At 38.9% G+C, this 23,462-nt stretch overlaps 1 long non-coding RNA gene across 1 annotated transcript; it reads right to left on the reverse strand.

The window, feature by feature from the left end:
• Positions 1–257: 257 nt before the first annotated feature.
• Positions 258–18,178, reverse strand: LOC137855802 (uncharacterized). The gene is made up of 5 exons (XR_011095950.1): positions 18,069–18,178; positions 17,732–17,929; positions 16,688–16,803; positions 1,631–1,757; positions 258–787 (listed from the first exon to the last, which is right to left on the reverse strand). It is a non-coding gene; the product is annotated as an uncharacterized lncRNA (long non-coding RNA).
• Positions 18,179–23,462: the final 5,284 nt, after the last annotated feature.

A 23,462-nucleotide genomic window follows, 5' to 3' on the forward strand; every position in this document is an offset into this window, starting at 1 on the left:
TCAATTTTACTTAGAAATCTTATTTGTTAATAGATCAGGCAACAGATGAATAATTAATAGATTTTGTTATGTCAAAATAATGGTAAACAAAATCAATTCTAGTAATCCAATTTAGCAGCACTACAAAGCTGCTCTTGCTGTGGGTTATTCTGTGAGGCAGCGTACCTGGCAGGATATTATTTCTGGATACACTGCCTACAACTTTTTTTTTTAATGATTATTATTAAACCAACCATGAAATGCTGAAGAGTACAAAAAAAAAAAAACCATCATCCATAGAGTCTTCAGCCCTTCAACTCTGCCCTCCAATTCTCAAAGTTCAATAAATTTCTCTTTGCTTGGTTTTAGATTTTTGGAGTCTGTGAGTCTCATGCTATCTCTGAAGTTTAACAGATTAAACATTTTTCTGTGCAAAGCTGTATTTGGGAGACAACCTCTTCTTTTCACTTCTCTTGAGATCAACCGGGCTGCAGTCATTAGCCTAGGAGGCAATGTCTTGAAAAATTAAGTTTCATAGGAGAGTTTTGTAATGTGTCTTACCTATCTAATCCCAGACAGCATGATCTGCCACATGAACTTTTCAATGGCTTTGTAGTGATAACCTGCAACTCAGAAATGACTAAAACCTTTATACACATCACAGTTTTGGTTATCTTAAAAGTTGAGTGGAGTTCTGAAGAGACTGCTCAAGTATGCCACTGATGGTCAGCTCACCGTCCCTTGCTCGCTCTTTGCCAGATTTTGAGCTTCAGGCTGTCACCAGCTTCACTTCGCATCAACTTAAATCCTGCAAAATGCTGCACATCAGTGATTGCTTATATACTGAATGTACTGATCCCCATGGCTCCTCCCAGCCCTATATGCCTCTGATGTCTACCCACCAGGAACATGCGCTTCTCTGTAAAGCCTCAAGCCTTGGGATCCTCACCGCATGCTGATTGACATGGGAGCTTTGTGCTCCAACCCCAGCACTATCCAGAACCTGTGATGGGGAGCCCAGAATTTACAAGGGACATTGTAAATGTCCCAACATTTACCAGGAGTCATTGAGAAGAAATAAGAGCTGCATGGAAGAGAGAAAGACCAACTTGGAAGAGGCTGAGGCAGCCCTCTGAGCTGATGTTAGCGAACGGCATGCCCTGGACTTGATATTTGAGGCAATTGAGAACAAAACTGCTTTGAATTATGGGTCAGGAATCATGCTGTCATTATATCAATGTATCAAGTACAGCACAGCAGCAACTTCATGCTTAGTTATTACTTTCTTTGCTGTACCACACTCCTAATTTTTAATATTTCTTTAGCTTCTATATTGTACATGGCACAGATTGGGAAGATGCAATAAGAAACAACTTTAAATCAATTCATTCCTCTTTTTGTCCAAGGAAAATGAAGAATCTAACCAACTCAAGATGTCCCAAGCTGTTTGACACTGCAAAACTGTAGCCTTATTTCTGGCTCTACTCAAAAGCATCCGAAAACTGTGAATGCTGTACTAGCAGAGCTGCTGGACTGACTCTGTATGGAAGTTCTTATGTCTTGGATGACAAAAGCGACATTTTCCCTGTATAATTACCTGACATTTGGCACCTGCATGAATATTCACACAGCTATATACGTAACTACTTACAGCATATGAGTAGTAGGAATGAATCCTCCGAGCAAACTGTCCCAACGTAAGCTATAGCAACCACAGCCTGTTTTCCTCCTTAAGAGCTCATCCACTCATAGCATCTGGTGGGTCACACAGGGGCCTTCTGGAAAAACAGGAGGCGACTTTCTTATGAAAAATGCTACTTAGCATGCAGAAGTGTTTACAAATACAGAAAAATAAAGACTTTTCCAACTACGACTACGAGTGGTAGTTCTCCCTGAAACAGCAAATAAACCCAAACCCTCTGCACCACTGGTGCACTCTGCATCTTGAGTGGCAGCCCTGCAGTTGTCAGGATCGTTATTTGTTACTCTTAGTATGGAGGTAAGGGCTATGAAAAGAATACAAATGCAGAGGTTTTCATACACAGTTTTTAAAAGTTTTGAAAAATCAGTTCTTGCCTAGAAGATTTCACAGCACAATTTGAATTAGGAGCATGGAAGTATATTTTTACAGGAACATGTAGTTAGATAACTAGCTTTCTTTTTAAGAAAGTATTTTCCTATTGAGATCATTACTTTTTAATAAGTGAAGTTTTAGTGGAACATATTTACACTGAACACTGTTGCCTGGATGTGGAATAATGATTAATATTGCTGTTTCTAAAGCCATGGCAAAACCGATTTTTCTGGTACAGAAACAAATATTCTTTGACACAGTACTAAGGAAATCAAGGAAAAGCAGGTACTATTAACCTCATACCTGGCCAAAACAAAATGAAGCAAAATCAGTAGTAGGCAGATGGAAAAAACAAAATCATTAGGAGGGAAATTTTATTTTCAGACTTCTAGAGACATTTTGGATGAACAACTGAGGTTGAAGTTGAAGTGGAAAAAACAGGCTTACTACTTTCTTTCATGTGAACATAATATACCTGTATATATGGCTATGTGATGCACACAAAAAGAAATCCTTCAGCACTCTCATACCTTCCACTATTTTTTGTCAACTCAATAAGTTTAACAGAAGCCTAGCCAGTTGAAATAAATTTTGTAAAAACAGTAGGAAATGTTTATATTTATTTCTTTTCTTGTCCTTTACATCAGATGAAATAAAGTGAATTTAATTTCTGGTAGAGAACTCCCACGTGCCTGCAGGAGTCATGCTGTGTGTCAGGAGCACACAATCCTTTCTTTTAGACCTCCAGGTTGCTGTTTCCCTGCGTCACAGGGAAACGAGTAGCACCAGACAGCCTTCATTTGGCCAGACATGAGTGGTAAAGTGCATCAGGCTCCTGCTCACTCAGTCAGCTCCGTTAGTTTGCCAGCCTGAGACTGACTTAGCAAGGTCGGACTCCAGCATCACTTCTCAGGGGCATGACCAGCTCCCAACAAACACATCTGGCTGCTGGGGTGTGCACCCAACAGCATCCTGTGCTTTAGCTGCCCCTCTTTCTGCTTGGGTTATGCAGAGCACTATTCTGTCACTGGGAAATCACTGCTGCAAAGTGGAAGAGATGCTGGAGACTGCTGTCAGGACACTTGCCATTACACCAGCATTTTTGTCAGCTTCATTCCCTCGCAAGCTTTTGTGTTGCTCACTGATGTGAGGGACACCCTGTGCCTTACAGCCCAGCATCCTGGTGGGCTGGGGGCTGAGGAGCCCACGTAACAGACCTGCTGGCTGCCAAAGCCTGGGAACAAAGCAGAATAAAATGGGTGATCATAGCCTAGTAGGTGAAAATCGCAAAAATGACAACCAGGAGAAAAGCATGCTTTTCTCTTTTTCTTTTAAATGTTCTTGGAAGCTTAGGACAAAAAAGCTTTAGCTATTGGGAAGAGCATAAGGTGTCATATCCTTCAGGGAAAGATCAATTCATCTTACAGTAATGAGATTTTCCTTCCTAAATTCTTTAACTTCAGATTTTATATTGCTGCCTTCTCCGCTGAAAAAGCTTCTCAAACACACATATAATCTATGTAAATAAAACAAAACAAAAAAAAAAAAAACACAACAGTTTTATTGGTGACATAAGTAAAAAGTTATCATTTGTGTCTTCTGCTAAATATTAGAAATGAAGACTCAGAAAGCAAGCGTGTCAGAAAGACCAAGCAAACTATGAAGCTGAGAGTTCTGTCACAAATTAACAAATTAATTCAAACTGCATGCTTAAACTATGTATTGTATGTAATATGCATTAATAAACATTAATTATTTAACATTGATATATTATTAGCATATATTAAGAGTCTAATTTAATAATTACACCATATAATACTTAATCAATTTTTATATTAATTTATATACTTAATATATATTGGTTATTTTTAAATGGGCTATAAAATGAAGGGAACTTTTCAAAAGAAAAACCATCAGCCTAAAGCACAACAGCAGCTAAAAGGGAAGCTGGCTATACAATACTTTGTAATACTATATAGTAGGCCAGTCGATTACAGTATGTATATGGTCAAATTTATCTCTTCTCCCTCCAAGAGCCACAGAACATTCTGACAAGGATTGTTCAGCTGATGTTGCTGGCTGGCAGGCTCTGTGGGGGTTAAGAAGGCAAGAACTCACATCTTGCTCCACCTATAAAAAGGCCTACAAATTTCAGTCAGGAAAGATTAAGCTGACTCTCTTGGTCTGAAGTCTAATTATACTCTCCAAGGAACCAAAAATCTCTACGGTGAATTTTGACACAACCTTGTTTAAGGTTAAAACAACACAAAGTTAGTCTGAGTTTGAATCACTATGTAAATTAACAGGATGCTTGAAAACAGAGGTTAAGATAATAACAAAACTCAGTGACACAGAATCATGTATCTTGTGGCCTTTCCAGACAACCCAGTAACAACACCGAGATCATGGGCGGTCATCAACATCACCATCAACATCATCGGCCATCGCAGTGACCACGGGTGGATGCTTCTGAGCTCTGCTTTTGCTGCGCTTGTCTTCCCTGGTGGCAGATTTTTACTGACAGATCAGCTGAATCTCATTACTCCAAGGAGTCATGCTTCGGGAAGTGAACACCTTCAAATGTCACGACCTTTCCCTGACAAGAAAAAATGTCACTAAGGAACAGGGGATAGAAACAAAAGAAAGAGATTGAGGGTTGCAATTAGTGAAAATGTATTTATTTCAGAATCTTATAGCAATGGACTTTTTAATGGGAATACAATTGCCACCTGAATAGCTACATTTCTAAGGTAGATATAAAATATACTCACCAGTTCATCTGTTGGTCAGTCCCTGGTGAAAGAAGGACTCCTGCTCTGCTACCCTGGTTTGACAGAGGTGATACAACAGAGCTGTACCAGCTTTAAACTGATATAACAGTTGATGAAGCCCAACCAGTTGTCAATATATTTAGTGTCTGTTTTGGAAATTTTTATTTTAAAGCCACCACTTCAGTGTATGTCGGGGTTGGAGAGCTAACACTTCACTAGACATACATGACCTGACATTTCTGTCGTTAGACCTTTGTGATAAAAGTTCTGAATTCAGAGACAGCTTCTGACTTTTAAAGGTTTAAATGAGGAAAGAACCACAGAGTTATGATGAGGAGAGGAGTTATCGGTAAAGTTATCCAAATGTTCGCCCGCTGAAGTTTTTCTTTGGACAATCTTATTGCCTACTTGCTCAAGGCTGAAAATTTGCACATAGAATATTTTCTATGTGATATTTTGTGCTGCGTATAGAGTTTTATTTCATCTTCTTCCCAAATAGCCCCAGAAGACTTTGGGCTGAATTCTCTTTTACCCTAATGACTGGGCAGGGTTATTATGGTGGTTTCCATTCTCAGGTGCCCACCCTGCTCCTCTTTTAAACTCTGCCCACTTGTGAAATTAAAAATATTATTTTTCACCTACAAAAAAGAAAAGGAAGCTGGAAGGAAATAGTCCCTGGTTGAATTAACTGGGAAAATATCTGTTGTCATGAATTCTTACTCATTGGAAAATCTAATCTTTTAATTAAAAGATTACAAGTACAGGTTGGATAAAAACAATAACAGGAGTTGGGATCAGCCTACAAAGAGCAACCAAGCATGGGAAACAGGTTTCAGGTAAATACAATGATTTGAGGAAAGACTAAGAACAGCTCTTTATAAAGGAATTATGGTACATATTTGACAGTTTTATAAGCTTTTTTAACATTGTATTACCTAAATAGGAGTTTGGTTTCAATCCAAACACACTTAAAGAAAGAACAAAAACACACTGCCATGCCCTGCTTACTTTTCTTGAACGTTTCTCTGACATTTTGTGTGTGTGTTTCAGCCCCGTGGACAAACGTATTTTGTACAGGATAGTACTTTTACACCCATGGGTTCCTTATTCCCAACATCCCCCAAGAAGGAAGGTGAACAGGGCAGGTATTATATACTTTTTATAGATGTGGAGACTATATAGAATAGAATATATATATGGAAAGTATTTGGCAAGGGTCCCAAAGATAACCATCTCAGGTTTGACTTCTCTGGCTCCTATTTCAATATGTGGAAGCATCTGACCCTTCCCCATTGGCTACAGGGAGAAGACAAATGCACATCCAGCTGCCAGCGGCAAACCCCTCACAGCTACCTGAGGACAGAAAGGCAGTAAATCACACCAAGGCATGGCTATAACCAACAGGCAGACAAAAATGAGACAAGGGATGCAAAGCTCCTTCCTTCCATTGGTACAAGGCTCTGTGCACGGTCACAAGACTCCTAGATGGAAGAAGAGGAGCAGACCCCTCTCTTTATTGCTTCCGACCTGATTTGAAGGGGAGGCAGCACTTATGAGAAACTCTTGGTAATATCAAGTGATGAATATGCCCTGGCTGCTTATGTAGAATGACTGATCACTGTCATTTGCAATTTTCCCCTTTCAGAGGGCTTAATTTCATGACTGTCAGTCTGAATCTTTTGGTCTGTTTCGGGACTGAAGTGCTGCTTTTTATATTTATCTCTTAAGTTTGATTCAGAAACGTCAGTAGGAATATTATCTTCCACAAAAATTGACACACTCCAGTCATTTTGAATTGATTTATATCACATTGCACATTTCGAGATTAAAGTTCTGAAAAACTGTAAGAGCTTCTATACTTTAGACAGACTTACCATCTTCCCCAGCTGATGGACATTTACGAATTCTTAATGCTGAAATGGGCTTAATTCCACATACTGTGGACAACTCAAACTCTTATTGTTGTTTTTCCTTTTTCTTTCTCTTTTTTTGAATGTATGTATTGATGACTGCCTTAAAGCAACTGCAATATTTGTGTTACATTTGTGCAATAGGTGCAGTACCTAAAATGAGGAATGTTGTTTTATGATACATTTATTCTTTGAAAATTAAGAATAACCATAAGGTTCCTTACTTATTTTCTTTTTTTATTTCCATGTTTTCCCTTATTTTGACAGCATCCATTTCTGCAGTCCCAAACAAATAAGCCTTCTCTTTGGGATTCCTTTTAGGATGTCCACTGCTATGTAAGAAAAACTGTGGTTGTCACACAATCCATTGATATTAATGAAGCCAAGATTGCAGCTCAAAGGCCTTTTTTGCAAACTCACAGCATAGCTAAACAAATTGCTCTGCTAATCCATGTGAAAAGATATTACCAGAGAGCTGAAGAAGAGACCTCCATCTGTTCAAGTTGTAAATCAAACCATCTAAGATCAGTCTTTTCCATATTAGTCATTAATGTTCATTTTATTAAAATGTTCTTGTTGATTTTTTAAAAAATATTTTTCCTTTAGTAGCTCTCTTTACGTGACTCCTGCCTTCCTAACACCAGTGTACTCAAACTATACTGGGAACCTGGTTTGTTGTAAAATGGACTCATTGTATGTTCTCCCTCAGTTAGGTCTGAATGCACTTTAAAGGCTAGGGAAACCTAATTCCAGAAAACATGATTTCAGAAAAATCACTGTCTTATATGGACATGGGATACCTGAATTTACAGACCTCTTGAAGATGTCTAAGGTGCAGAATATTCACAAAATCTAAATAAATGTTAAAGCTTCAGTCATGAACTTCTCTCACCAGTGACTCGGAGTTGGGTGTCTAATTTAGATGGCTGAATTGCCCTTAAGTGTCATTTCAAGATTGGAGAGCAGCATCCCAAAGACAGTTAGTGGCTGTGAATATGCCCACCTGTTTTTCCCTCATATTTTGGTAGGAATTGATCAGCTTCTTTTCCACATATACTTAATTTCATATTTGATAGAAATCTATTTCCCTTGATATTATACATTTACTGATCATAACCCTTAATCAAAATACTGCTAGCTGCAAGATATTCCTATGCCTGTTCTGACCTCATAAATGTGGAGTAGACAGAAAGTCACAAATGTCTTAGCCTCATGAGCACTCCTGGATTTACACCTTTCTAATTAAGCAGATGCATTAATATTGCCCTGGTACCTTATCACATGCAATCCATTAACTAGCATAAAGTCAGTCTTCTATAGCTGCAAACTTGTCCCATCTGTAGTAGGTAATAGCTTTAAGAGATTTGTGCAGCTTCTGTATCCATTTTGGTTTACTGGTCTTGATTCATCCTTAATCATAACATATCCTAGAATAGGTATGACAAACATTTTCACTATATGAAAACAAGCCTTTTATATATATATATATATATGTATGTGTATATATATATATAAGCAAAAAAACAACCAACCAACCAACCAAACAAAAACAGTCTTTGAAATAAGGAACTGGAACAAAAAGCTGTGTTCAAACTATTTAAATGCAAGGTCCATAGGCCAGTGATGTGCAGTAGGGCTCTAAATCGAGGTTTTCAACTCCAGTTATATTTTTCAGGTACATAAGTGATAACCTGTGGGGAGAAAAAGGTAGTGCTAAAGGTTATGATGATATGCATTGATACATTGTTAGAGAAGTGTGATCTCTTTATTTCAGTCTAGAGAACACCCCACACACCTATTACAAACATGAAGCTATTTTCTTTCAGATTCTCAGTATAGTCCTAAGTAAACTGTTCAGTGAGCCTTCAAAATATTGTGCCTGATGAGATTTTTATTGCTAATACCTTGAACACAACCCTTTTTTTTTTAACCTAAAAAGAAAATGGATTTTAAGAAATATGAATCACCTTTGGGGAGGAAGAAAATGAGGAAAAACATAGTTATTTTTGCAAAAGTGTGTGAATTTGAATTGATTATACAGCTTTCTCTGCTGCTGCCTCCAAAATCAGGTGGCTGTTGAAAACCTCAATGCTTTACCCCATCTTTACTGAATTCCATATGTTGAAATAACTGATATGTGTTTTAAGACATAAAGAAAACTGTGGCTTTGAGTCGGACTGGGTTTTAGGTAACAATATTTATGACAGCAGGCTGTGAAAGTCTTCAGCTTCAAGGAGGCAGCATTAGCATTGCTAAGAAAAATCTTGAGCTGGTGGTCTAAATTTATGAATGGTCTAAGTACGGACACCCCAGTATTTGATCTTATACCTTTATACCAGACCCAAATGCAGTTCATTGTCAAAGCCAAATCTGTTTTAATAATATTGCCCTATAATCTCCCATTTTCAACCCAGATCATTTCCAAAGACTATAGGTGGTACAATGCCTTGATCAACAGGGGCCAATGCTCTGGCCTACAGAAGGTCAAATAGAACAGACTAGAATTGAATAGCCTAGGTACACACAATCATGGGTTTTGAATAGCCTAGGTACACACAATCTTGGTTTTATGCTACCAATAGAAAGTAGACATAGTTTGAGATGCTTGTACTGGTCACCAGTAGATGACCAACATGCATCAGCTCTGACTACGCAGGGGACACAAGTCTACCATGCTGTTTTGCTGGTATCTCGGTACTGCAGTAGTTACTTCATGTTAACCTGCATGTAAATGGTGGACTCTGAAGAACATCAGCCTAAAAGAGCTACATTGTGCTGACAAAAGACACTTTTAAAAGGCAAATAACTCCATGCTGTTAGAAGAGCCTTCCTTGTTCTCTAGCAAACCTTGCTTTCCCTCTCTTTTCTAACCTAATGCCACAAAATGATATGTTGCAAACCAGAATTATCTATTACAAGGCTTTGTGCTGGTTTTTGGTTAATGTTCAAGGAAAGGAAAGGTATGCATGCTTTACCTTGCTTAATTAGGAGAAGATTTACAAATTAGGTAAAGAAGAACAAACCTCTAAGTGGTTGTTTAGCTGTTTAGCTATTTGTAGGATTTACTAGTACTAATAATGGATCTAAATAGGAGTAATAACCAGTTTTGGACTGTTTTGAATTCCTTTCCTTCATAATATCAACGACACATTCAATTTTTAACAATAGCTCATTTACATTCTAAATTACTTAAGTCATTAAGGCTTGGGACTGTAGGACACTAAAGAACATCGCAGAACTATCATTATGACTCCACAGACTAATATGACACTGAACCAAACTGCTAAAAATTTAATGATAGAATGACCAAAAGTATAGAATGGGTCAATTTAATTTCTCTTCACTTGGCTAAGACTTTTTTTTTTCATTATACAGTGTGGCAGTGGCACTTGTGTATCATTAATAAGGACAACAGATAAAAATTTAATCTGCATAGTAACTCCAATAGCAGGTTTCCATAAGTCTCCAAAGACCAAGTTTCAATCAGACAGTTTTCCCATGTGAATTACAACAGATGTCAGGCTGCCTTAATTATTGTTATTTTCTAAATTTTCTTTCGGTTTTCTTTTCTTTTTTTTCTTGTCCTTTCTTATTTTTTTCCAGCTAGTTAAGTACAATTCCACTTCAAAGGTAATCAGACTGTTACAAACCATTTCCTGCAGTTGTCCCACAAGCACCTTAGACACAGGTTTTTAATATCAGCCAACACTTGAACTTTGCCCCTCCTAAAATGACCGTCTCTGCAATGTGCCAAGATCCACTTCACTATAAAATGCCATGTCAGGTGTCTGGATTCAGGTATTCAGACTGGTTGTAAACCTAACTCACTACATATTTCCTACTGCAGTTGTTACGCTAGTACATGTGCTTTTTTATTATGTTTCTGAACCTGTTTAGGTGCAAGTGCTGGAGTTTACCAATAAATGACTTCAAGCAGCCTATCTATGATATATACAAAATGGTGACACTGTGAGTGTTGCCTAATAACTTAAGTATCCCCCAGATTCTTACAGGAAATTTTTGTTGGTTGTTTCTTGTTTGGTTTGGTTGGTTTTAATTTGGACCACCTTTGGGATAGCCTTGCAGATGACAAGCAGTTTAAAAGGACTAGAAATTTGGCCCTACTTAAATTAAGAGAGGCACATAAAGAACTTTTCATCATAAAGATATAATCCCACACTGAAACCTGTAAATAACTTCCACCATATTCAGACACTGTTCTAATGGTTGCAGGAATCTCCTAAATCGTAGATGATGAAATGAGCACAATTTTACATGGAGAATAAAGTATAATAAAGTGTCATTCCCTCACAGACCGAGAGAAGATTTGATATACTCTGTGAGAGGGTGTTTGGAGGCAAACTGTCCATTGAACATCCTGAGGTGCTTTATGAGGCCTCTTCAATTCTCTGCTTAATACTTTCTCAATGGTAGTCTGCCCTATATAGTAATTCCCACTAAAATTTGAGGCATTGGCACCAGGTCATAATCAGACTGAGACATGAATCCTAACACTGCAGAGGTGTTGGTTTGAAGAGTCACAAAGCATTTGCTTTGAAACTTTTGAACAGAGGCTGATGCCTGGGCCTGGAGCTTCCTCCCTCCTGGAGGTTTGGTTGCCAGGGCTGGGGACAGCTGTAAAACAGCACAGCTACACAAAGAAGAAAGAGCCTTTGTGCCTGCCCAAGCAGTGCCACAACTCTGTAGGGACACAGCCTAAAACCATGATATCCCCATGCCGGCATGGTTGACGGCTCAAAGGTAGGCCACAGGCAAGTGTTCTCACCTTGTAAACACACAGTGATGGAGCTAGGGGCCCACAAGCTAAAGATCTTGCCCCAGTATATTTCCAGAGAGCATAAATTAATAAAAGCATACAAAGCCTATTGGGGGAAGGAGGAGAGGAGCTCCTGGGACTCTCAATGTGGGAGCTGTTAACTGGGGACATATTTCAAGGTCCACTGCTATGGACATCTGTAAGGGCTGCTGGATTTTAATGAGCTTTGGGCGCTTAGGCCCCAAAGGGCCAGGCTCCCTATAACAGTGACTGGATTTGGAGAATTTAGCATAGCCCCTAGTACAATTAGTATAGAAATTTGTGATATTGAGGCCTTTCCAGGCATGCAGCTTGGAGGATAAACCTGGAGCGGCCCAATTAAGGAATGATTGATTTGCTGTTTTAACCATGCTGTTAGTAAATGCAGCTGTGTCTTGCATAACATGCATGCATAACATGCCACAAATGGCCTCTCTCATAAAAGGTACCTAGCAAAATGCCTTGAAATACAGTATATAAAGAGTCATCTTCACACACAGAGGGTCCAGAGCAAATTGTCTGTCTTCAGCTCATTCTGTGTTTGGTTTGGTGATTTATTTATTTTTTTTCTGCAACAGCTAAGAGCAGAACATGGCCCACAGCCACTGAATACTAAAAATCAGAAAGATGAAGCAGGAGAACAGAGTTTGGTTCCAATCAAAGTACGAAAGTTGTCCTGAACAAAACCCTTGCAGCTTTTCCTACTATACTGTAGTAGCTATAGCGCTAATCAATCTGTCTCTTCTGATTGTTATTCCAGGCATGATCTTCTGGGATATTTTTAATGATAAGACTGATTTTTAAAATTTGACAAGTTTCAAGAGGCACCTCCTACTTGTAGAGGCACATTGTCAAAGAATTAGACTCCTTAAGTCCATTTCTTCAAGTGTCTCTTAAAAGGCCTCATGGGAAAAAAAAAAAAAAAAAAAAAAAAAAAAAAAAAAAGAGTAATTTGGCCTTATTTAGTTCTCTCCTCTTTTTTAGTGATACTGGCATCTTTGGGGGCACATTAAAATATCATGACTGGAATTTTTCTTTTGCCCTATCTCTCATAGTAGGAAGCCTAGGAAGCCCAAAACTGCAGCTCAGTATTTATTGACTGGGAATCACAAGGGAAAAGAATCTGCATTTCTAGCCTCAGTAGTGCTTGTTTCATTACATAGATATGGCGATAAAGTAGCTGTTAGTGGCAGCACATTGTAAAGAGTTTCACTCACCTTCCTCAGGTGCTAATAGCCTTTAGAGACTGATTTACAGTGAAGAAAATTGAATTTTTCTCTTCTTTGTCCTGCTGTCCTGACTTATTAAAAATAAAAAATCAAAAAAATGGTTTCACATGAGTCCTATCACCAAGGTAGCAGCTTATTTCATTCTTTCAGAGGATATTAGAAAAATTAAAGCTGTGTGTACCTTTTTGGCCCAGGAATGATCTTTATGTATGTGCATGTACACCTTTGAGACACAAGAGATGCCACTTGAGTCTATTTTTTTAAGACTGCATTTTAGAGAAGGTGCCTTTGTGCAGGCAACCTATTAACATTGTTTCAGCACATGCTCCTGAATCACAATGTTGGCTTAAAATTCATAACTGACAAAAAATCTATTGCCTTTTCTTTTCAAAGAAAAACTCTTCGTGTTTTCCAGCATTTATTTGTATCCAGGCAATTTATGAGAAATGCTTTTATAAAAGGAAATCTGAGATCATATTTACCCAACTTCCATAAAATCTAGGAATAGAGAAATATTGTCTTCGCTATGAAGACTTAGCAGTACTGGAAATGACGATCAAAGAGCTGAAAACCTGCTACTGGTTTAAGTTTGTGCATCTCTGCCCCAGTCTCAGGGCACCTAAGCAGAAAAATTAAGATTATTTTGAAAAAGGTAAAGTATTTAGGGAATGTATTCATGCAAGTTATTTGAAATGATAGCTTATGGAAAAAAAAAAAAAAAAAAGAAAAGAATCCCACACAGCTTCTTTGCTGATAATTGATGAGGGTAAATTTTCACCTTACTATAAGCATAACCTAAATCTTGAACTGAAAACATATACATGTATAAATATATATTCTATATAGAGAGAGAGACAACTGCCAAGAATGGGAGTCTTTATAGTCCAATGCTAGTAGTAAGAATAAAAGTTGCAGATGGTTTACTGAAAAACAAAAACAAAACAGTAAAGCAAACAAACAACAACAACAACAACAAAAAACAACACATAAATATAATATTCATGAAAATAGCATAAATAGAAAATACAGTAGAAGTATGCAAAAATTCTAGTGTATCTGCATTATACAACAAAATCTAATTAAAGTACTTACTTCATTTGTATGACAACAGATCTTTATACAAAGTTCTGGTTTCCTCTTTAGGAAGTGTTGGTCAAGAAAAAGAAGAGAGATGGTTGATTCATTGTGTTTCTACTTTCCCCATGCCCTTAAAAAGCAGAATACATGGCTCTGCTCTGAAGCATAATTAAGGTAGTAATAATATTCTGGAAATCTCTACCTGATACTAAACAGTGCTCTGTCAAGTTTTTCCAATATACAACTAGAGCATATATTTGGCTTTTGCTCTTTTTTCCTCCTGCAAACTTAATCTGTTTCAATATATGCTTCCAAGATACAAGGTGTTTAAGAATTTACACGTCTGGCCTTAGTGGAAATGGAGCTGTAAGGACAGAAATTTCCTTCAGAATTAAGTCTTAATTCAAACTGTGACCAACAGTACATGACCAAGAAGACAAACAATTTATTTTTTTCTGTTACCTTAACTTTTTGAACCTTCAGTATTGCGCCTCAAGAGATATGAAACATATTTTGCAGCAAATTAAATAGGTAGATAAGTTTCCCAAGACTCCTTTAGAAGACAAATAACTATTGTGAGGGCTGTCCTTGCTATTTAATTCCTCAACAAACTATGGCCTGGAGCAGTTTGGACTACAGCAGTGAAGGATTCTGCCTCCCTCCATGATTGGTCTAAGGCAGGTGCTCACGTTCACTATGGTGGAGCAGGAACCTTTCCCACCCTGGGATGGAAGATACAACATTGTTATTTAAAGACAAGCTTCCAAGCACAACCTTAACCTACAGCCTACTGTCAAACAACAAGCCCAAGGAATAGCAGAAGCTACCAGAGGATGGAAAGACACATATGAACCTAGAAGCAGGAGCAGAGCAATAGGCTTTGCTCTCAAATGACCCAACATTAGACTGCATTTCCAGGGTTAACGAGAAGGAACTGTGGGCTCTGCCAGGTGTCTGGGCAGTAAGCCAGGAGTGTGGTGCTGTAGCCATCAGAAGCTGGTTGTTCAGTGTCTTGTTCTGTCACTCTTCAGACTAATTATACTGCCCAGCTCTTGGGATACAGGACAATTACATGGCATGTGGGAACTCTCAGTGCCTTGCTTTTTCTTAGCTCAGCTCTGAACTCCTTGAATTATGCGTCAGTTGTCTCTGCTGTGATCAGTCCTGTGGAGCAGCTCAAGGGAAAGCAGCCTGCAAGATTCCAGACTGCCTTCACAGGCTTTCCTTTCCTAAAATCATTGCTTACACAGGAGACAATTCAATATTCTCACCAGTTAAAGGACTGCCATAGCAGTGGGGAATGCAGATTCCTGTCCTTGTCCTAAAGATTTCAAAAATCCTTTTACTAAGTTTGTGAAATCCTTTTATCTTCACTCCTGATAATTGGAAAAGCCTGCTCCACAGTGTTAATGCAGCACAGAGCTGGAGTGGGCTGACTGTGGGCTCAGTATGAGGAGGAAAAAGGCAGAAGAGTCACATCTCTGCAGAGTGGTAACTCCTTGGTTAGCTCTCATATTTTTCAATGTGAAGTTTCTGGTGCTTAATACAGGCAAGATGCAACTCAAGGACAATGAATCATTTTCTACCTAAACCAAGTAAAGCTGGTGTCTCTACTCTAGGAAGAAGGAGATGGCAAAACATGCACCTCTCCACTGAGACTGGGAGCCATTTATCACAAGGTCTTAACAAATCCTACACGGTTTCTCCACTGCAGTGTTACAATTTCCATTTTCATTGTATTAGTACTGCAACTGCTAGTATTAACATCAAACTCTTCTCCATACCTCTTCAGTCTTCTTTGTGTTCTCCCAGAAAACAATGTAAGTTATTTTTCAGAAATACTCACTTTCTACATTGGAAGAAATTTTCTGTTCCCAGTTACTAGTATTTTATGAGTATTTTAACATAGCATGGGTATTCTGGGAGAAAATGCGCAATTTTTCCCATAGTTCATATGTACACATTGCAGTTTACAATTTCTATGCTTCCACGGGTTCATTTACAGAAACTTCAGCAAACTGCTTCTAATCAAAGCCCAATCCACTTCAAACAGTGCTGGCTTCAGCAAATCAGATTCACCCCCCGTTGTGGTGACAATTTGCTCTGGCAGGATGGTCCAGTGACTCCCTGAAACAGATTCCTACAGTGTTGCTTTAAAATAAATGATAACGTGAAGAGTCTGAATGCAAGAATACAGTCTGAGGGAGCCATAGTCAGTGAAGACAGAAGGCTATAACACACTTAAAATTAGGAATTAGGAATTAGAAATCATTAGCAATTGGAGTAGTTCAGTTGGAAGGGACCTGCAAAAATATTTTATGTCTTGTAATATGAAATAGCAAACAACTGGAAAATAATTTTTACCTGACAAGTAGCAAATGACTCAGAAATCCTGTACATAGTTTCACAGAAGTCTCAAAGTGCACATGGAACATCTGAGACGTTAAACCAGCACTGCAAGCTACTCTAAGTGTTGTGGTTAGGAAAGCATTATGGCTCCCTACAGAGGTAGGCTAGGTTAATGCTGGATGAAGTGGAAACAAAGAGTTGTTTTGAAGTTGGATGGTTCCTAATTTCCCTTCCCACGCTAATTGGATGATCAGTCTGTTACGCAGAGGAGGAAAAATGAGCCTTGAAGGTACATAAGGATGTGTAGACAGGTACAACAGGAATCCAGAAGTCATGATTCACGCTCAGTTTTCAGCTTGCAGTGCAAGCCTCCAGAGAGACTCGCTTTGACAGGTGTGAGCTGAGAGCAAGGGGCCAGGCCAGCCATCGAGCAACCCAGAGCATCTGACACTACATTGTGTATTTATATTCCATATACTCACCATGCAGCTGTCAGCACCACCCAATATATGTCTAACATCTTACAACTCCCATGCAGGGGACGACCATCAGGGCTTGGACGCACAAGCCAGCTGGATAACCTTCCAACCTACAGGAACTGCTGAGGCAAATAAATAGAATCATTATACTGGGAAAAAAAAATATTTTTTGAAGTGACTTTTCCAGAAAAAGACCTCTTTTGAAGCCCTACTGCATACTTCTGGCATGCTACAAGCTCAGAGAAATGCAGGATCTGACACATGTCTCAAGTGACCTGTTCTGGTCTTGTGATATGTGTGCACAGCTAGCAGCTGTCACCTGTAGGAAGCATATGTACAGTCAATCATCCGTATCCTTTGTTTTACTGCCTTTAAAATATTAACATAAAATAATTCATTATTGATTTCACATATCTGTAATTTGTTGTTAATTTAACAGGATAATGTTAATTTTAACAGGATAAAATCTGCATTTAAACTTTATTAAACGTGTATATTGAAATTGTCCTGTGCTGATTTGCTAATGCTTGCCTTGTTCTGAACTGTGGGAAAGTTGAAAATACTGAAATCTAATTTCCCAGGAAGTTATACTGGTCATGTTTGTTAAATAGAAACAAAAATAAAAGACACTTTGTTGTTGTTGTTAGATTAGAACATTTGGATTGTGTACAAAACTTGTTTTAGGCAATTTAGCCCATGTTGTCATAATGACATGTAGCAATGCAAGTTTGATGTCAGTGATATATGTGGTCAGTAAGAATCAGGATAACAAAAGTACAGCACAGTCAATACTTCTCTATAAAGTCTATAAAGGAGAGAAATGAGTTTTAAAGATACATGAACAGCTAGAAACACTTCTCCAAGTGGTATTTCTGCACACAATGCTTCATTTTGCTGTTGTTCTGCTGAGATGGCTGAGGTTTGATTTTAGCAATAGCAAGTATTTGATTTAAAAAATATATATGAATAATGCAAATTCCTATATGAGATTTCAGCACTAAATCTATCAAAAATAACAAGCACTAATTGAGCTTTATTAAATCTTACTTGAATAAGCTAGTGGTGAGCTGTCAGGAACCCAGGGCTTCCGTGGGCAGAACGTGACAGCCCACTTCTCTTTCTCAGCTTCGCCTCTTTTCCTTGAATGAGCTCATCTTGTTTGTGATGGGAAGTATGACCTTTAAGCCAGCCGGAGATCTGAGGTGGAGTTTTGGGTCAAGCCGGATCTTCTCGTTACCGTATGTGCTTGAAAAAAAAAAGTCAAAACAACTTTTGAACTCCAAAGCCAGGTTTTGCTAGTGTATAAACAAAACCAGAAATGACAAATTAATGTTTTGGAGCAGAGAAAACACAAAATAACTAGAAATAAAGTGGGCTTGCAAACCTCTCCCCCTTGAGCATAGATATCCTTTCTCTCAAGTCGACTTTCAGTTGAGCTCAGCAGCTGCCAAGATTTCTGCAGAGAGCTCCCTGGGGCCTCCAGGAAAGACTTCCTTCCACCCTGTAAGGTCCCTGGCCACCTGCCAGGCTTGCCTGCTCCCTCCTCACGTGCACTAAGTCCCAGGGAACTCGGACACATCAAGGCATGAAGGCTGTCTTTGAAGGAGAGACACTGAAAGAGACCAACAGGGCAGAAGAATTTGCTCTGATTTTGTTACTGGAAATACAAGTAGAATAAAGGCTGACATGGGCTATTGGCAGATACTGGTAAATACTACTGGAAAAACTGTGAAATTCTATACCGGTAGGCAATAAAAGCCCACAAGTAATATCATTTTGCTTCCACAGGTTTATAACTTACCGTATTCATGACTAGACATTTCCTAATTAATACTGCAAAGTCCCCAAAACACCATCTCTTGAGTCTTCCCAGTAGCAGGGCTTGGTATCACACCTCCATGTAAGTCTTTTCTTATATTAGAAGCAAACAGTTCTGTGGTGCTTGCATTAGTGCCTTATTTTTTTTTTTTTTTTTACATTGCTTTTTGGGTAGAATTATGTGTAATGCCTTCCAGCAATGCTTTTACATGGTACCAAACCATCTTCATAATTGATTATCTCACCAACTGATGCTTGAATTTTATTCTTATTTAAAGAGTTAATAGTTAAGATTCTTAAGTAAAAAAATAAAAAAATAATAAAAAAAAAATCTCCCTTCTCAAAAAGTTGTAGTTTAATATGATAAACACGTTTTGTGGCAGACTTGTAAATGTTAGATATGAGCTGTATAGGAGGTATCGATTCATATTTGTTGGACTTTTCAGAAGAAACTGTCTAAAAGTCAAGGGCCTTCCACTATAGCCTTTCTCCATGTGCATTTCAGATGAACCTAAACCAGTGAAACCGGGCAGACTGCGGTGCCAGACACCAGTTTGAACCACATCATTCCCTAGCTGTGGCACTGGTCACTGCTGGTTCATTTACTGTTGCTCCCTTTAGTTGGCTCTTTACCCATTCCAGGGCTTTGGTGCTCCTGACTTCCCATCGGGTGTCCCAGCTGCAGAGAGCTCGGGTATGTCCCTGCAGCTCCTCTTTTCTGGAGGATGCTTTTTGCCCACTGCCTCCTCAGCAGTTCTGCTTTTCAGATGCACTTATATCTTTCTTTTTCTCTGGAAGAATATGCTTTCCAGAGTGTTACAGCCAAAGAGCAGAGCACTGTGTCATGAGAGCCATGGTATTTCATACAGGGTGACATCCTTTTCTTGGTACTGCAACACCTTCAGTGGTGGTCCTGTCTTTGGTCCTAAATAGCCCTCATTTAAGCAAGCAGCTTCCTTTGATAGAAAACCAAGGAAATTTTGCAGTATGCAACCAAAAGTAGAAAGTCAGGCTGTTGTCCCAACGGGAGACAGAGCCTCATCTGGCACAAATTGTAATAGAGGATCTATAAAAAATGAGAGCTCGGGCTCGCCTCCTCTCTCTCCTGCAGTCTGCTAGGGATTTATAAATAGAAATGGGCAGTTTGGGCTTTTCCAAGAAATTAACTGCCGGCTCTCAGTGGAGACTGTCAACATTCAGTAGTGGATGTAATGAGCAGAGAGTAAATGAGACATTTGCAATCTTCCACTGCAGTGGGCTCTGACATCCCTGTTCTGTTGCTGATCCTAAGTTAACAGAAACTCAGAGGACTTTTCCTTCCACTAAAAAGGGCTTCCCACTACATTTGCCCTGTCCTATACTGTCTAGCCATGATGCCATTATACAGGCAATGTTTTCAAACTAATTCCTGTTTATACTTCCTTTTAATACTCTTATACAGACTGTTGGGCATTTGACAAGCACTACACTTTTCTTCTAACAATTCAGGACTGCGTAAAGACAGATGTTTCAATTTTGGAGCAGGTATGACATTGTTTACATCAAACCAAACTCATCTTCCCTGGAGAAAGGATCTAGTCGTCTTCTACAAGAGGAAACTGAGATGGTGCCTGTGCAGGCTGTCCAGCCAGAAGCAGCCTGTGTTGTTGGAAGATCAGCTGCCCATACCTTCCCCGTAGCATTTGGTGGAGAGCGACCATAATCTGCAGAACCATCTGTATTCATGTGCACATTGTATGTCTCCATGGCCCTGTATGTCTACAAGTAGACGGCTTCCTATGAGTGTGCACCAGAGTATCATCAACATGAATTCACTGAAAAAAAAAAAAAAGAAACAAACAAACAAACAACAACAAAAAATCTATTCAAGCACTCAATAATTGCCTTTCAATTCTTCCAGAAAGAAAATTGAGGTGAAAAGGGCCTTGTGCATCTCTCCAGCTGTTCTCTGATGGGTTTGGTCTTTAGCATGCTCTGAACTTTTGGCTAGTATACTCTTCACTAATTGTGCTCTCCGTTGGGTGGCTCTTTACCACATCAAGTGCCACTCATCTGGATTTGATAGTGCTTTTCTGGGATATTTTTGGGGGAATAAAAGTGCACTCAGCTGCCTGACTAATCTGTGGAAGGCTTACAAGGGAAAATAACAACAGCAGCTTCTAAGCAATACAAGAATCTTTTCCAAGATGTTCCCAGGCATTGTTGATTCCAAATAGTGCTTAAATATGAGTGTGCATTTTCCCCTATGTAATCTGTATTTACCACAAATATCAGATCCCGAATCGTGGTCAAATCCAATGAGAGAATTTACAATGTGCAAGAACTAAGGTTTCCATGACATGCGTATAGACAGCAGATGGGAAAGGTGAAGTACACTGCCATTCAGAATAACATTTTCTTTCTCTCTGGAAAACAATGGGTTCATTGTGATCTCAACGAAAGCTGCAAGGTACAAGTACGCATTTAGAGATGGGTTAAAGTAAAATCAAATGAGATTATCATCCATATTCTGCACAGACATTTTGCTGATGTGATTAGGGCAATTGCTTTGCGTAGAAATGATAGGGAAATTAAATATATTCTCCCGAGCTGTCAGATTTCAGGCCACCTCAATTTTGCTAGACAAACTTACGCAGGGTTTGAAGAGAAGTTGCTGTAGCTTCAATTGCAGTTAATTACAGAGAACTATCAGTCTTCCCAAAGCAGTATCTGACGAGATATATGCAGCAGCACGGTATTTTTCAAATATCTCCGTGACATTTTAAGAAACACTGCACTTGGGAGGAACGAATGCAGCACATGTGGAAAGTGCAGGCTGCACCTCCAGCTACCTTGTGGCATATTCTCACACTTCCGATTTCAGGAACATGGCTTTGTAGGGTAGATGTGTGGGGAAGTCTCCTCTTTAAGTGAGACAAAAATGCACAAGTTTCTGAACTGTTGTGTGGCCCCATGCAATCTGTCTGCAGTGTCTAACAGAGACTGTGGATACTAACTCGTATTTTTAACAGAAAAACACAAAGTGTCCTGTGCTGATACAACTGGTAGCAAAAACCATGGTGAATAGCTCAGAAAGTCACTCCACAGCCCACGTAGAGACCTGGGAGTCTCTCAATGCACTGTGATTACTTTCAGTCCTGCAGCAATTTTTGTTGATGAGGGATCAAGTCTTTTTACCAAGACACAGTACAAACATCAAACAAGCAAGGGCCATGTCTGAAATGTTTCCCATCAAAAAGGACACCACTTTCCTGTGGATGGAATATTTGCTTTTGGTTGGAAAGCACCTTTGGTAATGTTTGGTTTGTTGGAAGTGAAAGGCTTCCACTTTGAAAGTGATAGTTTGCAGAAACCAGTCCAAAAAAGATTCAGGGAGAAGAAGGGAGCTAAGGAATAATATTGGTTGACACAGTAAACACACATCTGCTGGGCACCAAGCTGCTTTCTCCACTTACATACACACAGTGTTAATCGTTTAATGAATATTACTTTTGTTTGCAATTTTTATCCCTCATTAAAGTGATTGTTCTCTGCTATTTTATACTTATTAAAATAAGTACTATGTTACTAGCTTTCGTTTTGGTAATTGTGAACTGAGCATATTCGTGCACGTGCTTGTGTGCATGTACAAATGCTATTAAGAGACTGTTTTTCACTAGTAAATATTAAGACCCCCCCAGTCTCTCTCTTTTTTTTTTTTCAAATTTCACGCAGAAGTATCAGTCTCTGAAGCAGGATTAAGTGGCCATTCTCAGCTACATCAGGCAGCCAGAGCTCCATTTAAAGCCTCTAGGGACAGTACATAGACATCTCAAAAAATCTGCCCTTCAGTTCTGCATTTGTTTTACTGAAAGCAGTCAAGATGATGACACACAAACAAAACAAAACAGTACATTCCCCAGATTAATGAAAAGCTGAGCACTTTAAAACAATTTTTCCATTCCATTAATGAGCAAAGATGTTTCCAAACTAATTTGAGTAAATGCATGTTGACAAGCTTCACAGGGAAAAGCATTTTGTTATTCTTACTTTTTCAATAAAACAAAAATTGCTTTCAACCTGAAAATCCCCCAAGTTCTGGGTTACAGCAATCTTGGTAACATCCTAGAGACTTATAAAAATGCTGCATGGTGGAATATAGAAAGCGAATGGAATAAAAACCACTGTTCTCTGAAACCAGTGACTAAATGCCGAAATAGCCTGTGATATGCTTTGTAGTTCAAACCGTGAATGCTCCTACAGTTCAAGCCCTACTTCTGCCACAGTGCTCATTAGCTGTCTCTGTCCTCACATGCAGCACAGCACTGCGAGGCTCTCAGGAGAGGGCAGGCTGTGATTGCCATCAGATGAAAGCCTGATTGGGTGCTGCTCTTGGCTCTGTGAGCTGTTCTCTTATTTCTTGATTCTGAGAGCAGCTACATCTCTGAGTATAACTTCCAGGATTATCTGCTGAGACACATTAAAAAGGGTAAAGATTCTTTAATTTGCCAGACATTTCCATACCCCAGCCCTATGGCACAGACAATGCAGGTGATTCAGATCCCATTAGTTACTGCATTGTACTTACAACTTGAGGATCTCCTTCCTGTTGTACTATAAGGTTTATGACCACAGTTTCTGTTTCTCAGTGTGCAACACCTATACTGGTTTTCAATTATTATGTTGATAATGAACAGCCTACAATATTCTTGCTTCACATTACGTTGTTCTCTTCAAATTCAACTTCACCGTACGTCCACAAACATACAAACTTTACAGTGATCTTCACCAAATGAAAAGCATCAGAGCCAGTGTTGATGAAGACATTTGCACTAAACACTAAAGATACTCCAAAGATTAAAGTAGTGTGGTACAGAAATAATCTCTTAGATGAAAAATACTTTAAAATACTCTTACAAAAATTACTGTGAAGAACACCTATAATTTGACTATCAGGCTCAAAATAACAACCAATATTTTA

This window comes from Anas acuta, chromosome 4, assembly GCF_963932015.1.
Source record: "Anas acuta chromosome 4, bAnaAcu1.1, whole genome shotgun sequence".
NCBI lineage: Eukaryota > Metazoa > Chordata > Aves > Anseriformes > Anatidae > Anas > Anas acuta.